Consider the following 21,152-nt stretch of genomic DNA (forward strand, 5'->3'; position numbering starts at 1 on the left):
TGTGATAAACAAAGAAATTTTAAGACTGTGTATGATAGTTCATGAAATAAATTAACCTAAAGTACAAAAAGAAGTGAGAATGTCTTTTGTGCATGAATTAGTCAAAGGAAAGCAGTTCCAATCCCAAAGATCAAATACAAGAGAGTCATTTCTGGTTTATCATGTGACTTTCTTTGAGGATTTTAGACAGTAGGCATCATTACCTTGGCAACAACCTTAAAATCTTGCTACTAGTTTAGTGAGAGAAACAGAACAGAATCTCCATGAAACCATTGCATTAGGAAACATGAAGAATGTTCATTGTTCCTTCAATTTTCTTTTTCGATTTCAGAAAAAGAATTTTTGGAAGACCTTGTATAACAAAGATAAATGTATGAGTTTCAGTCTTGGAAGCAGGACAAAGGGAAAAGGGGCTTGCATACCTCGGGGTTTGGTGCACACTATCAGTGCTTCCCATACCTCATCCAAAGGAAGATGGGAGAGCGAATATGGCACTTCTGCACAGCACTGAACTCAAGTAAATACTGAATTATTATAGCGGTGAGATATAACTAATGCTTACCTATCTAAAACTAGTGAAGGAAGAAATACGTGTCTACTCAATAAAAGCAGAACAAAAGGGGAAACTGTCCAGTCCCAAAGGAACCAGTGCATCAGAGTGGTGACTGAAGGGTGAACCTGAGAGCCTGAAGCACACCAATTCATTACTCTAACTCATTACACACAATCCACATATTTGAAAGGAACTTAGTAAATAATCCCAAATTGTTAAACAGACAGAGAGAGTATCATGCTTAATATATCATTCAGTATGTACAGTGAGATTTTGTTCAGGATTTGATACATATTTATAGTTTTTTTCATATTTTTCATGGTAAAAACTGAATTCAAGTGTCATGTTTACAAAAAGAATGTAAATCTCTTATATAGTTTTCCATTTCCCCACCATAATACTAGTTATTTTCAAAGAAAAACATAGTTTTACTGACTTCTGACTTTTCGCTGTTGAATTTAGAAAAGCATAAGCAGTCATATCCTTATGTTAAAATAGTAAAATATATTCTTAAAACAAGTTTGTTTCTCTAAAAGTAAACTATCCTGGCTTGTTAAATGTGCAATGATACTTGTAAAACTTCTAGAGTATTGGAGTTAGAAAGCTGCAGATGCATGTATAAATTCAAAGCTACATAGGTGGTATGCTTGGTAAGTTAATGACTATTCCTAAAGACCATTATATACAGTAGGATAATTGAGCGTGACAGCTTGAATCTATAAATATATCTACTGACCCAGCAGGAAGGCTAGATCCAGAAGGCACTCTTCTGGAGTATGCTACTATTGCTTGTTTAGCTTCTAGTCTATTGGTGGTGTTTATATGGCTGCACAGGAAATGTAGAAAGTCACTGATTTTGAATTATGAATGTAAAGTTCTTATCTTAATGGAAACACTCTGTAGTAGCAATAAACAAGTAGAAAGATTATAGAAGAGCTACATGAAAATAAAACATTATGCCCTTAAATAATTTAATTTAAATTTTGGCTAATAAAAATTTTGGAATTTGCCAGCTTCAGATAGGTTTACCTTCCAATGTGTAATGAATTGTCTTGTGTCTTATTCTGAATATGATGAATTTGTATATATAATGTGACGTATAGTGAAAAATAAGCTTGCAATATCTTAGAGAACACGGCTATTATAAGGAAAAGCAGCAACTTCTTTCATAAAACAGATACATGTACCAGAGACACTGTGCTAAGAAAAGAAAGTAGACTTGTTCCTCTTTCAATAAGTCCAAGTGTACCAGCACTCATTAACACTCCACCAGCAACATGATTCTCAGAATCCCAAGTTGTATAGCTTTCCTCCTGGACCAGTTCTCCCATTGTATTATCACTTACCGTATAGAAGCAATGGCCAAAGGAAACTCAGAGAAAGGATGCAGATAAAAAAACAGACAGAAGGAAAAGTGCTTTCTGGGATCATAAATAAAATGCAGAACCAGCTCAGTGTGACAGGATGAGATAAGTGAGTGTGAACTATAGCACAAAGTAATAAAAGAAGTACGCCAGAGTGAGCAGCCAAGTGGCTTTGCAATGGGAAAAAAGTAGAAACGTGGAGTCCGCCGTGAAATATACCAGATAAATCAAATAAGTTTAGAATGGCATTTGCTAAGTCATAAAATGAAGCTTACATTGTAACTCAAATTTCCACTGGGGAATAAGGCTGCTCCACTGCAGAATAATGGTCCACCAAGCAGGTTCACATTAAATTTCTACATCAAGTGGAAACAAACAAACATAAACATCGACAAAAACAAAGAAGTGAAGTATTTTGAAGTTTGTTATAATTATCTTAGCCACCTAATCAATACTGATACAATATTCTAATCATTTGACCTCCTGGGCTTCACTGATTTTGATTTGACTTTACTATAATATTGAATTTGCATTCACTTACACGCTCAGTTTAGTTCATACCATGTACCACTCCACACTGACAACTACTCGGGGTGGGGGAGTCATTCAGTTTTCAGGGCATTTTCTTTGTTGAGTTTAATTTGATCTAGCATCCACTCTATTTAACAAACTCTATATTCTCAAACTTTATCCTTTATCTTTCCCTCTTTCCCTGTGCAGGCTATCTCTCCCTTTACATAGAGGAAGTCGACAGGAAATTTAGCATCTCTATTCCTTGCCTCCTTGTTAGAATCCACTTTAAATATACCCGTTAGGATGTTTGGAAGCACTGTTTAGTTATTGATTATTTTTACAAATGTAGTTTTGTTGACATTTACTCTATTACATATAGAATGTAGAAATCATAATTGAAAACCACTCTACCATGGACTGTCAGGCCACACATGCACATGTAGGGTTACCACCCCGTTGGCATTGTGTAGCACATACATATCAAGAATGGGAAAGTGTCTTAGTCAGGGTTTCTATTCCTGCACAAACATCATGACCAAGAAGCATGTTGGGGAGGAAAGGGTTTATTCAGCTTACTCCCACATTGCTATTCATCACCAAAGGAAATTAGGACTGGAACTCAAGCAGGTCAGGAAGCAGGAGCTGATGCAGACACAATGGAGGGAAGTTACTGGCTCGCTTCCATTTTGTGTTTAATCTGAGCTTTCTAGAGCCTAGCGACAGAACCACCCACAATGGGTTGGGTCCTCCCTCCTTGATCACTAACTGAGAAAATGCCTTATAGCTGGATCTCATGAAGGCATTTCCACAATTGATGCTCCTTTTCTGTGATAACTCGTTTGTAGCAAGTTGACACACAAAAGTAGCCAGTACAGGAGTATTCAGTGCTCAACTCTTGAAATGTTTCTTGAAATGTTTCTTGAAATGACCTTTTCTTATACCACAAGGAGTAGTCCTCAGAAAGGTGACTTCTAAGTCGAATTCAGCTTCACTCCTCTGGAACTTATATACATAGGATCATCAACAATATAGACTCTGCCTCTATCACTACTTGCAGGTGTGGTGGTTGGAAGAGGAGGAAGAGCGCATGGCAATGAGCAGTAGCATTAATGCTTTGGGAATCTCATAGACAACTTTGGCCAGTAACTCAAGAGGGCTTGTCATGCCTAATGTTGAGACTTTGTGATATACTGTATTGTTGTTTGGGAAGCATTGACAAACAAGAAGGGAAATTTTAAATTAAACTCTAAATGTGTGTATACAAACCAACTGCGTATAATTATTTTAGGTACATGGTTAGTAGTATGATTTCCTATATGACTTTTTCAGACATCCATAGTGTGATTTCACCATAGTCTGATTCTCCTGCAAACTTCATGATTTCTTTTTCTTATAACTTACTAGTATTACAAAGTGAATATATATAACATTTTCATTATCAAATCAATGGGAATTTAAATTGTTTCTACTTCTTAGCAATTCTGAATTGATTAATGATCATGGCTGTTCTATGGAGGAGGACATTGATTCTTTGAAACGCATGCTAAAGAGATGTATAGCTAGGTGATTTAGAAGACCTACTTTTATCTTCATGGGTATTATCCACACTGATTTCCTTAGTGTCAGTATCAATTTGCAATCCCAACAAGACTGTAATAGGGTTCCCTTATCTCCACATTTCTTCTCAGTAGTTTTGTAGATGTTTGCTATTGTGATTGTTGTTAAATAAAATCTCAAGATTGCTTGATTTGTATTTTCCTATTTGCTTGGAGTGATGAGGAGTGATGTTTGTTTGACTTTTTTTGTTTGTTTTTGTTTTTGTTTTTCTTTTTTCATTTTTTCAAATATTTTTATTTCTTATCTTGAGAATTCTCTGTTTAGGCCACATTTGAATGGGTGTTTTATTGTTCCTGTTTTGTTTTTAAATTTTATGTATTATCTGAATATTATATTCTTTTAGATGCATACCAATAAAAGATCCTCTCCCAGTCTGTAGGCTTTCACTATTATCCACCAATTGTTTTCTTTTTTTCTCTAAGATCTTTAATAGTTGTATGAGGTGCTAATTGTCATTTTTCAGTCTCAATTTCTGGGTAAATGGAATCCTTTTAAGGGACTCTCATTTCCTAATCCTGCCTCTTCTCCAGTACCACCTAAGTTTTCATATAGCTCTTTAAGCAGTTCATGTTTCTCTTTTTCATTTATTTTATTAATTTTATTTATTTAGGTTTCAAATGCTATCCCTTTCCTCAGTTTCTCCTCCAGACACCCCCTATCAAACCACTGCTCACCCCGCTTCTATGATGGGGCTCTCCTGCCCACCTACCCACTCCTGACTCCCTGCCGTGGCATTCCACTACACTGGGGCATTGAGCCTTCACAGGACCAAGGGCCTCTCCTCATATTGATGTCCAACTAGGTCATCCTCTGCTACACATGAGGCTGGAGCCATGGGTCTCTCCATGTGCATTATTTGGTTGGTGGTTGTCTTAGTTAGGGTTTTCTTGCTGTGAAGAGACACTATGATCAATGAAAGTTTTATAAAGGACAATATTTAATTGGGGCTGGCTTATAGGTTCAGAGGTTCAGTCCATTATCATGAAGGCAGAAACATAGCAGCATCCTGGCAGGCATGGTGCAGGAGTTGCTGAGTTCAAGATCTTCAGCGAAGGAAGCCAGGAACAGACTGAGCAAACTCAGGTAGTTAGGAGGAGGGTTTCCAAGTCCACCCCCACAATAACAATTTTCCTCCAACAGGGCCACACTTTCTAATAGTGCCACTCCCTGGCCAAACATATGCAAACCATCACAGTGGTTTAGTCCCTGGGAGCTCAGGAGGGAGTGGTGTGGTTGGTTAGTGCTGTTGTTCTTCCTATGAGGTTGCAAATGCCTTCAGGTTTTCAAGTCCTTTCTCACTTCTCCTTTGGGGTCCCACAGTTCAGTCCAAAGATTGGCTGCAAGCGTCCACCTCTATATTTTTCAGGGTCTGGCAGAGCCTTTCAGCAGATAGCTGTATCAGTCTCCTGCCAGCAAACCCTTCTTGAATCAGCCATAATGTCTAGGTTTGCTGTCAGTATATGGGACATATCCCCAAATGGGGACGTCTCAGGATGACATTTTCTTCACAATATGCTCCTCATTTGTATCCCCATGTGGGCAGTCTCAGAATGACATTTCCTTCAGACTATGCTACTCAATTTGTCTCCATATTTCATCCCTTGAATATTTGTTACCCTTTCTAAGAAGGATTGAAAAATGTGCACTTTGATCTTTCTTCTTTTTTAGCTTCATGTGGTCTGTGAATTATATCATGGATCTGTTGAGCCCTTTGCCTAATATCCATTAAGTGATTGCATACTAAATGTGTTCTTTTGTGATTTAGTTACCACACTCAGGATGATATTTTCTAGATCCATCCATTTGCCAAAGAATTTCATGAAGTATTTTTTTTCATTTTGAATTGTATTATACAAGAAAAGAATTGAAATTGAGGATCAATTAAAAAAACAATTGGCCAAGCCCTATACTTAAACACATATCTATATTTGGCCTTTGAAAAATGCTTTTCTGCCTTCCTTTCTCCCATCCTTCCTTTCTTTCTTTTGTTTTTCTTTCTTTTTTTTTTTTTGTTTTTGGTGAATACATGAGGAAAACATACTGACCATGACACTATAAAATCCAATCTGAAACATCTCAGCTTCAACATGACTGGGCTATTTTTTTCATCTTTATTAACTTGAGTATTTCTTATTTACATTTAAATTGGAATAAAAATTGAAGTATTGTTTTTAATAGTTGAGTAATACTCCAATGTATAGATGTACCACATTTCCTAATCCATTTCTCTTTTGAAGGGCATCTGGTTTATTTCCAGCTTCTGGCTCTCATAAATAAGGCTGCTATGCACATAATAGAGCATGTGTCCTTATTATATGTTGAAGTATTTTTTGGTATATTCCCTGGAGTGGTATAGCTGGATCCCCAGGTAGTACTATGTCAATTTTCTTAGATACCTCCAGAATGATTTCCAGGGTTGTACCAGTTCACAATCCCACCAACAATGGGGGAGTGTTCATTTTCTCCACATCCTTTCAAGCATTTGCTGCCACTTGAGATTTTGATCTTAGCCATTCTGACTGGTGTGAGGTGGAATCTCAGAGTTGTTTTGATTTGCATTTCCCTGATGACTAAGGATATTGAATATTTCTTTAGGTACTTCTCAGCCATTTCATATTCCTCAGCTGAGAATTTTTGTTTAGCTCTGTACCCCAATTTTTAATAGGGTTATTTGATTCTCTGGTGTCTAACTTCTTGAATTCTTTGTATATTTTGGATATTAGCCCTCAATGGGATGTAGGATTGGTAAAGATCTTTTCCAAATCTATTATTTGCTGCTTTGTCCTAATGACAGTATCCTTTGCCTTACAGAAGCTTTGAAGTTTTATGAGGTCCCATTTGTCAATTATTGATCTTAGAGCATAAGCCATTGGTGTTCTCTTCAGGAAATTTCCCCCTATACCCCTGAACTTGAGACTCTTCCCTACTTTCTCTTCTATTTGAGTGTATCTGGTTTTACAGGGGAGTTCTTTATCCACTTAGACTTTAGATTTGTAGAAGTAGGTAAGAATGGATGAATTTATATTCTTCTACATGGTGACTGCCAGTTGTACCAGCACCATTTACTCTTTTGTCAAAGGTCAAGTGTTCATAGGTGTGTAGGTTCATTTCTGGGTCTTCAATTTTATTCCACTGATCTACCTGCCTTTTTCTGTACCAATATCATGCAGTTTTTATAAAACTTTCTCTGTAACACAACCTGAGGTCAGGGATGGTGATTGCCCCAGAAGTTCATTTATTGTTGAGAATATTTTTCGCTATCCTGGATTTTTTTGTTATTGCAAATTAATTTGCAAGTTGCTCTTTTTAACTCTATGAAGCATTCAGTTGGAATGATGGTGGGTATTGTATTGAATCTTCAGATTTTTTTTTTGGCAAATGGTCAAAAAAATTAATCTTGCCAATCCATGAGCACGAGAGATCTTTCCTTCTTTTCCTACATCTTCTTTGATTCCTTTCTTCAGAGACTTGAAATCCTTGTCATACAGATCTTTCACTTGTTTGTTTAGAGTCACACCAAGATATTTTATAGTATTTGTGACTATTGTGAAGGGTATCATTTCCATAATTTCTTCCTCAACCTGTTTATCCTCTGAGTAGAGGAAGGCTACTGATGTTTGAAATAATTTTATATTCAGCCACTTTGCTGAAGTTGTTTATCAGGCTTAGTAATTCTCTTGTGGAATTTTTGAAGTCACTTAAATATACTATAATATCATATGCAAATAGTGATATTTTGACTTCTTCTTTTCCAAATTGCATCCCTTTCACTTCCTTTTGTTTTCTAACTGCTCTTCATAGAATTTTGAGTACTATATTGAATAAGTAGGGAGAGAGTGGTCAGCCTTGTCTAGTACCTGATTTTAGTGGAATTGCTTCAACTTTCTCTTCATTTAATTTGATATTGGTTTGCTCTATATTGCTTTTTTATGTTTAGGTATGGCCCTTGAATTCCTGAACTTTCCAAGACTTTTGCAATTAAGGATTGTTGAATTTTGTCAAATGTTTTCTCAGCATCTAATGAGTAAATCATGTAGTTTTTTTCTTTGAGTTTTTATAGTGAATTATGCATATTGGGCCAACCCTGCCTCCCTGATTGACCATAATGAATGATTACTTTGATGTGTTCCTGAATTTTGTTTCTGAGAAGTTGTTGAGTATTTTTGCATAGATATTAATAAGTAAAATTTGTCTAAAGTTCTCTTTGTTGTGTCTTTGTTGGTTTAGGTATGATCATAATTGTGGAGTAATAGAATGAATTGAGCAATGTTCCTTCTGTTTCTATTTTGTGGAATAATTTGAAGAATATTGGTATTAGGTCTTCTTTGAAGGTCTGATAGAATTCTGCACTAAACCCATCTTGTCCTGGGGTTTATTTGGTCGGGACACTTTCAATAACTGCTTTTACTTCTTTACGGATTACAAGACTGTTTACATGGTTTATCTGATCCTGATTTAATTTTGGTATCTTGTGTCTGTCTAGAAAATGGTCCATTTCTTCCAGATTTTCCAGTTTTGTGTAGTATGGTCTTTTATAGTAGGATCTGATGATTTTTTTTTAATACCCTCATTTTCTTGTTATGTCATTCCTTATTCTGATAATTTGGATACTCTGTTTCCTCTGGTTAGTCTGGCTAAGGGTTTACCTAGTTGATTTTTATTATGGTCTTTGATCTTTGGCAGGTTGAGTTTTTTTTTTTAGAATTGTAGAAACTAGTCTAATTTTATTCTTTATATATGACCATCCAATTTTTCATAGTCCACTTGTTACTGACACTGTGTTTTCTCCAGGATAGAACTTTTGCAACTTTGTCAAATTTCCAATTTCCATAATTATATGCATACATGTCTGAGTATTTCCTTTTGTTCCTTTTATCTAAAAGTCTATTATCATTTTTTAATATTTTATGATAGTATCATTTTGTTTATATTACTACCTTTCTGTAATAAAGCTTGAAAAAGGATGAGATAATCATACCTTCACTGGTCTCTTTGCTTAATATTTCTTTGGCTATGCTGCTCTTTTTGTGCCTTTACACAAGTTTTAAAATATTTGTTTTTAATTTTTCAATATCATGGTTTGGGAGTTACATTTGGTATTGAACTGAGCCTGAAAATTGATTCTATTATTAAATTTTCATAATATTAATTCAGGCAACCCATAAAATTGTAGGTCTTTCTATCTTCTATTAATTTTACCGAATCTTGCCAGTAGAAAATTTATATTTTCCTTGTTGAGGTCTTTAATTTCTTTTGTTATGTTCATGTTTAGATATATAATTTTTCTTAGCCATTATGAATGAAGATGTTTTTATGATTCTTTCTCAGAAAAGTCTTTGCCTGTAAGAAGAAGGCAGGAAAAGAAAGCAGCCATAAGCAGGGAGTGAAGGAGTGAGAAGGAAAGCAAAGGTGATGGGAGTAGAGAGAGGGGGGAACATGATCTGGTATAGGGTGAAAGAAAAGGCCTGAAGCCCTGAGGGACAGCAGAAAGAATGGAAACAGGCAACCTGGGGAGATAGGAGTTTGGGAGGACCCTCCAGAATGTAACGGAGACCTGGCAAGAGAAAGACTCTCAGGACTGAAAGGGGAGGGGGACACTAGATAAAATGCCATATAATGGGCAGAGGGAAATTGTTGAGCTAACCTCCAGCAGAAAGACCAGGCATCAATTAGGGATGGGGTTGATATCCCACAGTCAAAATTCTGACCTATAATTCTTCCTCTCCGGAAGAAATGCTGAGATAGAAACAGAGAAGAGCCTGAGGAAAGGAAGATCTAGTGACAGTCCCAAAGTGAAATCCACGCTCATGGGGAAGCCCCAAGACCTGACACCATTACTGAGGAAATGGGACATTCACAAAAAGGGACCTATTATGACTGCCCTCCCAAACAACAAGCAACTGAAAGAGTCAGATGCAGATATGTCACCCAACCAATGAAAAGAAGCTGCTGACTCATCTGGTTGAATTAGGGAAAAGATAGAGGAAGCTGAGGAGGAGGGCAACCCTGTAGTAGGACTGACATTCTCAATTAACCCAGACTCCCAATATCTCTCAGAAACTGGATCACCAACCAGGCAGTGTACACAAGCTGAGATGGGGCCCCTAATAAATATATATACCACAGAACTCTCATGTCTGGTTTCAATCAGAGAAGATGCACCTAACTTTCAAGAGACTAGTAGCCCCAGGAAGTTTAGAGGTCTGGTGAGGTGGGAGAGTGGGAATATCTTCGTTGAAGGAGATCAGGGAGAAGATATGGCTTGTGGAATAGTAGGAGGGTGGACTGGTAGGTTAATAGCATCAGGAATGTAAAGACAAAAAAAACAATAAAAAGAATGCAGGTTTTCTACTTGATTTTTTATCCTTCAATTTCACTGATAATATTGATCATTTCTACATGAATTCTTGGGGGAGATTTTGAATCTCAGTATTAGACTGTAATGTCATTTGGGAAAATGTATAAAATAAATGTATAAAATGTATAAAAGAAGTCAATCTTGAACTGAATTGAAAAGCTCCTCTCTGGAGATGAATTTATAGTTTTTAAATTTTCTATGCAATCTACCAAGAGAAATTAAATAATTAATATTCCTACCCAGAAAGAAGTTCTACAAAGCATAGCAATCATCAACATCAACAAGTAACCAATGTAGTAACAATGCCACTTATTTGGGGCTAACTAATATCTGCTTAATTGGATTTAATGTCCACTCAATGATAATGAAATCATATCTAATCCCTCAAATCCAGTAAACATTCTATGGCTTCTCAGGTGATGGAATCTAGGTAACTGTAGCTGCAGATTATTTCATAATCTGTGTCCTGCAGCACTTCAAACACACATGCTAGACACACAGAATCACATACACATAATTAAAAGTAACAGTAAACCATTTTAATTAAGCCTTTCTCTAATTTTAGCATTTCATATATGAGTTCAGTATCTTACATCTTTCTATCTTTACCTCTCCCCCATCCATACTTATTCTGTAAGCCCCTCTCACACTCATGATATCTACTTAATATTTTATATTTATTATAATATGTCATCTGTAATTAATATAAATTATATGGATTTTTAAGATGTGCATGCAAATGTTATTAATTCCATTCGGTGCTGTTAGTATGTACGTGAGTTTAAGGTTGATCACTTGAGTTTGAATAATTTATCAGAGAGCTTCTTCCACACCAATTCTCCACATTTCTGAAATCATTCCTTGACTCTACCTGTTATTACAAACATGAGTGGTTTCCCTTCATAAATTTGTCTGCCTCGTGCTCCACTATGTTCATCGCAGCCTTATTTATAATAGCCAGAAAATGGAAAGAACCCAACAGAGGAATGGATACAGAAAATGTGGTACATCTACACAATGGAATATTACTCAGCTATCAAAAACAACGAGTTTATGAAATTCGTAGGCAAATGGTTGGAACTGGAAAATATCATCCTGAGTGAGCTAACCCAATCACAGAAAGACATACATGGTATGCACTCATTGATAAGTGGCTATTAGCCCAAATGCTTGAATTACCCTAGATCCCTAGAACAAACGAAACTCAAGACGGATGATCAAAATGTGAATGCTTCACTCCTTCTTTAAATGAGGAAAAAGAATACTCTTGGCAGGGAAGGGAGAGGCAAAGATTAAAACAGAGACTGAAGGAACACCCATTCAGAGCCTGCCCCACATGTGGCCCATACATATACAGCCACCCAATTAGACAAGATGGATGAAGCAAAGAAGTGCAGACCGACAGGAGCCGGATGTAGATCGCTCCTGAGAGACACAGCCAGAATACAGCAAATATAGAGGCGAATGCCAGCAGCAAACCACTGAACTAAGAATAGGTCCCCTATTGAGGGAATCAGAGAAAGAACTGGAAGAGCTTGAAGGGGCTCGAGACCCCAAAAGTACAACAATGTCAAGCAACCAGATCTTCCAGGGACTAAGCCACTACCTAAAGACTATACATGGACTGACCCTGGACTCTGACCCCATAGGTAGCAATGAATATCCTAGTAAGAGCACCAGTGGAAGGGGAAGCCCTGGGTCCTGCTAAGACTGAACCCCCAGTGAACTAGTCTATGGGGGGAGGGCGGCAATGGGGGGAGGGTTGGGAGGGGAACACCCATAAGGAAGGGGAGGGGGGAGGGGGATGTTTGCCCGGAAACCGGGAAAGGGAATAACACTCGAAATGTATATAAGAAATACTCAAGTTAATAAAAAAAAAAAAATTTGTCTGCCTCATGTGAATTAACTTACTACAATGGTGAGATTGAACATCAGAGCCCCTCAACCTGGAATTCTAGAGTTGCCACCTCCATGCAGATTCTGGGAGTTGAAATTTGGTCCTCTGGAAGAATATTTAGTTCTCTTACCCACCAAATAAACTCTCCTGTGGCTGTCTCTAGCTTTCTGTCTGCTGTCTTCTGTTTCTATCTTTCAGTCATTATGAAATTCCACATCCATGTTGGAATGTTCAATGGTAAGGCCATTATATAAATTTTGTTTCTGAATATATAATTTTGAGATTTTGCGGATATAATATCCATACCATGTATAAAGAAACTACCTTACAACTGGTGTTCTGATGAAAAAATGTAGAATATTTAAAATAGTGTGTCAGGGACAGTTGTATACTTTGAAGTGTCTAACAGGCTATACTCAGCTATACTTTTTTTGTTTCTTAAACGACCAGTAATAACTATTTTAGATTAATATACATAAAGTACAAATTTTAACGATGTTAATTTGTCAAATAAATTAAAGAACAAGTAAAAATTTTAAATACTATATATGTGTGTGTTAAATATTAAAATCTAGGTACAGTGAATTACAGGTGATATATTGTATTTGAGACTTTTAGTGTTCATTCCTCTTTTAGTTTTCTTATAATTTGTGTTTAATTTAAAAACTGAGAGTTAGATAGGGGTATACTTCCCTGAACAAAATATTTATGCCCTTGACTCAACACACTGTTTCCATATAGCAATTAATAGGATTAAGACATAAAATAATTCGGAAATAGACATTTCTCTCTTTGAAATCCACCTGATACATTCTGTGAAAATGTTTTTTAGTCCATAGACGCTCATCTAGCTAAAAGAATAGAATGTTGTAGAATATGGCACAAACAAGTATTTATTTTAGTATCTGTGTTCTGAGTTAGAAATGAAACTTTGGCAGGATAATGGCAACAGGGAAAGAGAGGAGATCAATTAGGGAGTTATTTCAGAAATTTAAGTATGAAGTTATGAATATAAATGTGCCATGTTTAAAAATACCACTACAGAGCAGAAGGAAAAAAAACACATAATAAAAGTTGCTTCCTGAGTTAAAATTCAAAGCTGCATAAGAATTAAACTGATGGTCCTGGGTGGGAAACAGAAGTTCAAGATTTAGGAGGAAAGGGCAAAAATGGTAAAACTTTTTCATTCTGTTGGATGTTAGAAGGTGTCTATTAACAATAATTATAAGAAGTAGGAAAAACAACATTTGAAAGTGAAAAAATAATCTTTTAAATTTGTACATTCTAAAAGAGCAGCTTTACAGAAGACTTAAATGGGTACTGAAAATATTATATTCAAAATAGAAGCAACATTTGTATGTGAATTAAGAAACCCATTGATAATTTCTGATTAATAAACCCAGATATGCTTTATATTTCTTTTCTCTGAAAATAGGAAAAAGTAATGATTTAAAATTATTTTCTAAGTTTTTGTTCCAAACCACATGTTCATGATTTTAGGAAAAAAAATATTGTAAAAACCTTGGAGTTTATGTTAGTCATTGCTACATAATATAGATTGGATTGAAATTTAAGCACAGAATATAATCTACTTCCTCTTGGATATTCCCAAAATGCTTGAGCAAATATGATGTTCCACAAGGAGATGAAATACATTTTAAACGAAGATGCTAAGCAAAAGCAGATAAAGTGATAGACAAATATTACAAACTATTTGGTCTGTAGAATATTGTGTGACATGAATATTGCCATGTTCCCTATATTTTCTGATCAAGTTGTAATTATTGTTATGGACCAGATATTCAAACAAAGAGATGTTAAACATTTAGGGCATAGAAGGAAGATAAATAAGACAATAGCTCAGTGGCAATGGCAAATCACAACTTGCTAGGGAAATTAAGATTAAGAAATCAATCTATTAGAAAAGTGCTTTTATTTCTATAAGAAATACAATTTATTGTTCTGATGAATGAACAATATGACAAAGCTGGGGGTTGACATATGATTTCATTTATTGATATAAGCTTAGTTACAACTGAGGAAGAAAAAACATTTTCTTAATTATCTACTGTAAAGCTGATTTTATATTTCATTATTCATCCATCCTATAATTCATCCAACCATATGGACACCTGAAATATCAGTATTATTGTGATGTTTTATTCATATAGTTTCAGCAGCTATTCTCTCAAGCAGATACAGAGCCACATCTTAAAAATAATTTAAAAATGAAAGTATGAAAATGCATTTACATAACTCATGCTATGTATGTTTTCATAATTCTTACAGACAGACAGAAATTTTGACCAGAAGCTTTTGGTTTTTCAAAACTCTGGTATAAATGTTATCCATTACTAATGATTGAGGAAAGGGGGTTGTTTATCACTGTTGAAAATACATGTATAGCTTTAGAATATCAATCTTACATTCATTTTTATTCATTACTTAAGAAAACATTTCAATCCGTGTTTCTGAATACCCTATCTGTGATTTTACAGTAGTATATTTTCAAAATGTTTTCTGAAGTTAAACAGACTAAGGAAAAGGTATTCTTTATGAGTATATGAGCAAATTAACAACATCCTCTGACTTTTTTGTATTTATTTTTAGAAAATATAAATAGCATCATCTAATTTTTATTATTATGTTTTTTTTTTAACATTTTAGCAGTTCCCCTTCTTCCAAGATCCCTTCCCACAGTTCTTCATCCTGTTCCTCCCCACTTTTTCCTCTGAGACGATGTTCTTCAACACCAGACCTCCTCCTTTCCTGGGGCCCTGAAGTATAATTATATCTTCTGCCACTGAAGTAAGACCAGGCAGTCAAGTGCTATATATGTGGGAGGGACCTCAGACCAACCACTGAATGCTGGCTGCTTGGTGGCTCAGTTTCTGGGAGCTCCAGGGATTTGAATTAGTTGAGACTGCTGGTGTTCCTATAGGGTTGCCCTTCCCTTCAGCTTCAATCCAATGATTGGGTATTACTATCTGCATCTGTCTCAGAAAGTTGCTGGTAGTGTCTTTCAGAGGACAGCCACCTTAAGCTCCTGATTATAAGTACATCATAAGATCGGTAATATTATTAGGTCTTGGTGCTTCCCTCCCACATAAAATACATCCTAAGTTAGGCCAGTCATTGGATCACCTTTCCTTCATTCTCTTTTCCATTTTTGTTTCTGCTGTTCTGTTAGATGGGAACAATTCTGCATCAGAAATTTTGACTGTGAGTTAATAACCCAGACCTTCTACCTGTATCCCGGTCTATTTACTGGGGGTAGACTGTTAGAGTTCTGTCCCCAATTTTTGAGCATTTTGGTTAAGGTCACCCCTACTGAGTTGTGAGAGTCTATTACCTCTCAGGTTTCTATTACATTCCAGAGGATCCTCACCACCTACCATTCCCAAGGCTGCGTATTTCTATTCATTCTCCTGAATCTCTGGGCTTCTCTCTTGCCTCCCACACTAGTCCTTGTTTTCCTTTGTTCCTCTCTACTACGCTCTCCCACCTAGATCCCTCCCTCCCTCTGCCTGCCATGATTATTTCCTTCCCCCATCTAAGGTGAGGATTGAAGCATACTCACTTGCTGTCTGTTCCTTCAACATTTTAGGATCAGTATGTTCCATCCTACGTATTCTGTACTTCAATAAGTGATGATGGTCTAGCTAGTGGTTTATATTCAGAAAAAAATGAAAATAAACCGATATTTATTACATTTCACAAAGCTCAAATACATGTAGATTAAAAAAACCTCAACATAAAATCAGATACACTATACCTAATAGAAAAGAAAGTGTGATAGAGCCTTGAATTCATTGGCACAGGGGGAATTTCCTGTACAGAATTCTAGTATCTCAGGCTCTAAGATCAATAATTGATAAATGGGACCTCATGAAACTGGAAAGCTTCATAAGGAAAAGACATCATCAATAGGACAAACCTGCAACCTTCAGACTAGGGGATAATCAAAAATCTTATAGCCCATAGAAGGCTGAAATATTAAATATATGAAGTTCTCTAAAAGTTAACCTCCAAAAAGCCAAATAACCCAATTAAAAATAGGGTACAGAGTGAAACAGAGAATTCACAAAAAAAAGAGTCTCCAGTAGCCAATAAGCACGAAAAGAAATGTCCCACGTCCTTAGTCATCAGGAAAATGCAAAGCAAAATTACAATTATATGCCACATTACACCAATCATAATGGCTAAGATCAAAAAGTCATGTGACAGCATATGTTGGCAAGAATGTGGAGAAAGAGAAACACTCCACCAATGCTTGTGGGATTGTAAATTGATATATAACCACTTTGGAGATCAAAATGGAGGTTCCTCAGAGAATTGGAAATTGATCTACCTGAAGACTCAGCTATAACACTCTTAGGCATATAACTGAAAGAAGCCCCACCAGGTCACATATGCTCCACTATGTTCATAGTGGCCATTTATTTGTGATAACTAGAGGCTAGAAACAATGCAGATGTCCCAAAAGGGAAGAATCATTATAGAAAATGTGGTTCATTTACACAATAGAATACTATTCAGCTACTAAGAATGAGGACATCATTAGTTTTGCAGGCTAATGGATGAAACTAGAAAATGCCATCCTGAGTGAGGTATCTTAGTTCAAATGACGTACATGGTATGTACTCACTAATATGTGGATATTTGCCAAAAATGCACAGCATACCCAGGATACAATTCCCAGGACTTCAAAAAAGATTAGTAAGTCATAGGGCCCATGTAAGGATGCTTGAATCCCATTAGGGAGACAGAAGAAACCAGAGGGCAGAGGGAGGGAGTGAACTCTCTGGGAGAGGGCAGGGAGAGGAGCAGGGGAAAAGGGTAATGTGATTAGATATTAGAAGGGGTAAACAAATAGTAACACCCTGAAGGCCAGCAGAACACATGGAAATATAAAACTTCAGTAGGAGAGAGGTGAGGGAACCCATTAGAATGTATCAGAGACAAGGGAAGTGAGTTAATCTCAAGACTCAAAAGGAGGGACATTAGATGAGATGCCCAACAGTCAGCTTGTAGAATCCACTTCTAGTAGAAATACAGAGCATCTACATTCCGCTCATAAAATGTGTGGATTACAGTAACAATTTCCTCTGTTTTAATTTATCTGGGGTGGAGGAAATCCATGTTCTGTAAATGAACTTTATTATACGTAAGTTAAGGAATATACTGCAAGTTACCTATGTGGAATGATAGCTTCAGATGCACTCTCTTCTTGTTTTACACAACGTCTCTAAGGTCTTTCTCCTGGCTGAGAGCTCAGTAGCTCTGAGTGTGGCCAGTATCATCTCCAGGGCTTCTACTTCCCAGATGTTTTGTTTAAGTGGCTCTGTTCCCTGGCTGTACCACAGTAGAGCTCTACCCAATAACATGGGGATTAGCCAGCTTTAGATTTGGAGAAGAATTTTCTAGGTGATGTGACTTTATTTTGCAATTGTACTGAGTGAAAGGAGCTCACTAGTAGAAGGAGGTCATGTTCATAAGACAGGGGAATAACAGGCTAGTGGTGTGTTTTCAGTGTAGTGTCTTGGCACAACATTGACTTGTCTGCTTACTATCTGGGCATCTTCAGGTTTTGATAGGAATAAAGGCAAAATAATTTGTGATGGATTAGAAAGAATATCAAGCTCTGAGAGATAAATACTGAAAGGAAAAAATTTAAAATTGACCCCTAGACAAAAGCTGAAGCCAAAAGCAGGCCCTGGAACTGCCTGTTCCAGAAACTAGCTGATTACAGAAAGAGTAATTGGACCAACTGGTTCAGCCACTTTGGTCCAGGAACTAGCTAACCATAATAGCACCTGACCATAATAGAAACTGTCCATAATAGCAGCAACTGGTTAACCATAAAGTTATATTAAAACCTTAAAGAACAATCATGAGAAACAGGAGGTTCTTCCTTGTGATTGGTATGGTTTTTCCTTTAAATACCCCTTCTCCCAATCATTCGAGGTCGAACTCCTCTACCCCTGTGTGGGATTCGAGTCTTGACCCCGGTGCACTGGTTTCTGTCATCCCTATCAATAAAAATCTTGTCTATTGCATCAAGGTTGGTCTCTCGTGAGTTGTTGGGGGTTCGCATCATCCCGAGACTTGAGTGAAGGTCTCCCTGCTCTGGGGGTCTGTTATTTGGGGGATCGTCTAGGATCTCTGACCACCCTAGTCTCCAGAGATCCACTTTGAGGTGAGATATTGTCTGTGTCTTTGTGTTTCTGTTCTGACTGAACTCTGGACCTGTATTTGTTTGCGAGTTCTGGTTTTGCAGTCGCTTGTGTTCTTGGGTAGAGATGGAGACTTGTGTCTCTGGTAGAGGTGAGGAATGTGAGTATTGGTAGACATACCAGGGGCTCACAGACTGTGTCATCCTGGGAGATGTCCCGGGAGGTCTGTAGGGACCCCAGGGACGCCTGGGTGATTCCCGTCTGGGTGCTGGTGAGGATTCGGTGATACTCCTGGAGTTGGAGAAAAGACCCGCCCTACCAGCCTACTGGGTGCTGGTGAAGACACAGTAGTTCTCCTGGACTGGAGAAGCGAAATGTCCTCCCAGCCATCTGTTTTTCCAGAGTGGTCTTGCCTGTCTAGGTGGAGAGGGGTGTCTGTTAGTCTTTGTCTGTGTGTCTTAGGTCTCTGTTTTGTGTTACTTGTGACTCTAACAGTGGGACAAGCTGTGGCAACTCCTCTTAGTTTGACTTTAGACCATTAGACTGAGGTTAGGGCTAGAGCACACAACTTGTCAGCTGAGGTTAAAAAAGGACCATGGCAGACTTTCTGCTCCTCAGGGTGGCCAGTGTTTGATGTTGGCTGGCCTCCAGAGGGCACCTTTGACAACCATTATTTTTGATCTGCTCCCCTTGGGAAGGAGAAGTGAGGTGGAATCCACTCCCCCATTCATCTGTCTGTGGTGAGCTCATAGAAGCTCCTGTCTGAATCAGTTCAGTTTTTTGACAGCAGTTTTCTCACAGCAGCTGCTTGTTTTTTGTTTTTGTTCGCACTTCTGTTTTTAATCTGTTAATCTTTTGATTGTTTTCCTGTGTGACTATTTTCCTCTTTGGCAGACCTCTATTTTCTAGACTCTCTTCTTTTTTCTCACCAGCCCACTTGAGATGCTTGTTAGTAGCTGTTACATGGATGGAAGACCCTCATTCCTGCCTGTCGACTTCAATACACCTGATGGTTGGGAGGACCTGATCTACATCCGGGCTCCAATGGTGGGTCTCTGAATGGCTGGATAAAGTCTCACCAATTTGACTAAGTTAAGGAAAGTTATGAAGAGAATGTTGCAGGTTTAAGCTAAATCGCTGAGAGAGTGTAAGTTGTAGAGAAAATGAAGTTAGAGAGACTAAGGAAGAGAAGCAGTAAAGAAAAGAGAGAAAGGGAAGAGTGGGAGGATAGGCAGATCGTAAGCAAAAGAGAAACTTGACTAGAATACTGGCCACAGTAGTAGGAGATGGAGATAGAGAGAGGGCAGGATCTAGACAGACAGAGAACCTGGGCAATAGAAGACCAAGATCAAATGGGAGCAGAGGGATGCAGAGATGTCCACTGGAGAAAGATCAGTATTGCAAAGAAAAAGGACATTGGGCCCAATATTACCCAAAGAAGAAAGGCAGGACCCCTAAGGTCCTGGCTCTTGAAGATGATTAGGGGAGTTGGGGCTCAGACCCCTCCCTGAGCCTAAGGTAACCCTAAATGTGAAAGGGACCCCTTTAGACTTTCTGGTGGATACTGGATTAGAGTATTCAGTCCTCAAACAATCATTGGGAAAATTAGAAGACAAAAAGACCATAGTTGGGGTGGGGAGAATGGGCAGAAACAATATCCTTGGACCACATAACAAACTGTAGACCTGGGAAAAGGATAGGTGTCCCATTCCTTTCTGGTCATTCCTGAATGTCCTGTGCCTTTGTTGGGACAAAGTTGAAGGTGCAGATTCAGTTCACTTGGATAGGACTGAAGTAAAGTGGGGTACTCCCATTTCCATGATATTGGCTTTAAAACTAGAGGACAAGAAGCCCCAGATATTAGTAAACAGCTAAAGGAATTTCAAAAAGCGTGGTCAAATACTGGTGGCATGGGGATGTCCCTCCATTGTGGTTGGACTGAAATCCAGTGCCTCCCCTATCAGGGTACAACAGTACCCGATGAGTTGTGAGGCCAGAGAATGCCAGTACCACGAAGAGCAGCAGCAGCAGCAGTAGAGAACAGGCATCTGGATCCTAGAAAGACTCTTATCAGGGCTGTTGCTGTTTTGATTGTGAAGATTCTGTGGTTTTGGTTAGCTGAGGCTAAGAGTCAGCTGTGATTATCAAGATACTAGAACTACTAAAGAGAACCTTTGCATTACTGGGACGATTGATGTTGGTCAGCTGGAGCTAAGAAATTAGTGGTGATTAAGAAGAGACCAGCATCATTGATATGAAATCTTCTTGGAAGTGATTTCTTAGAGAATCAAGAGGCTGTGTTCCAGAGAAAGCCAAGGTGGGGCCTAGTGCTGTGGCTGGACTTAGTAGTGTATAAGAGTAACCCAGATGGTACTGGTTTTGAAAGCATGAAGGAGTCATGAAGAACAGCTGAGTTTGGGCACTGTGAGAGGCCATGGAAGGCCATTGGAGAAGTTGTACCCTCAGTTGTAGATGATGGTCCAGGACTGAAGGGTCATGCAAAGGAGTTGAGACTTGGCACCATGAAGAGAGCCTGTGAGAGACCATTGGTGAAGCCTAGTTGCAGCAGAAGCGAGCAACATTTGGAGATGCCAGTACCATGAAATGACCAGCAAGAGCAGCAGCTGCAGCAGCTGCAGCAGCAGCAGGAGCAGCAGCAGCAGCAGCAGCAGCA

The sequence above is a fragment of the Rattus norvegicus genome, chromosome 14 (genome assembly GCF_021556685.1).
Source record: "Rattus norvegicus strain SHRSP/BbbUtx chromosome 14, alternate assembly SHRSP_T2T, whole genome shotgun sequence".
In the NCBI taxonomy this organism is placed as follows: domain Eukaryota; kingdom Metazoa; phylum Chordata; class Mammalia; order Rodentia; family Muridae; genus Rattus; species Rattus norvegicus.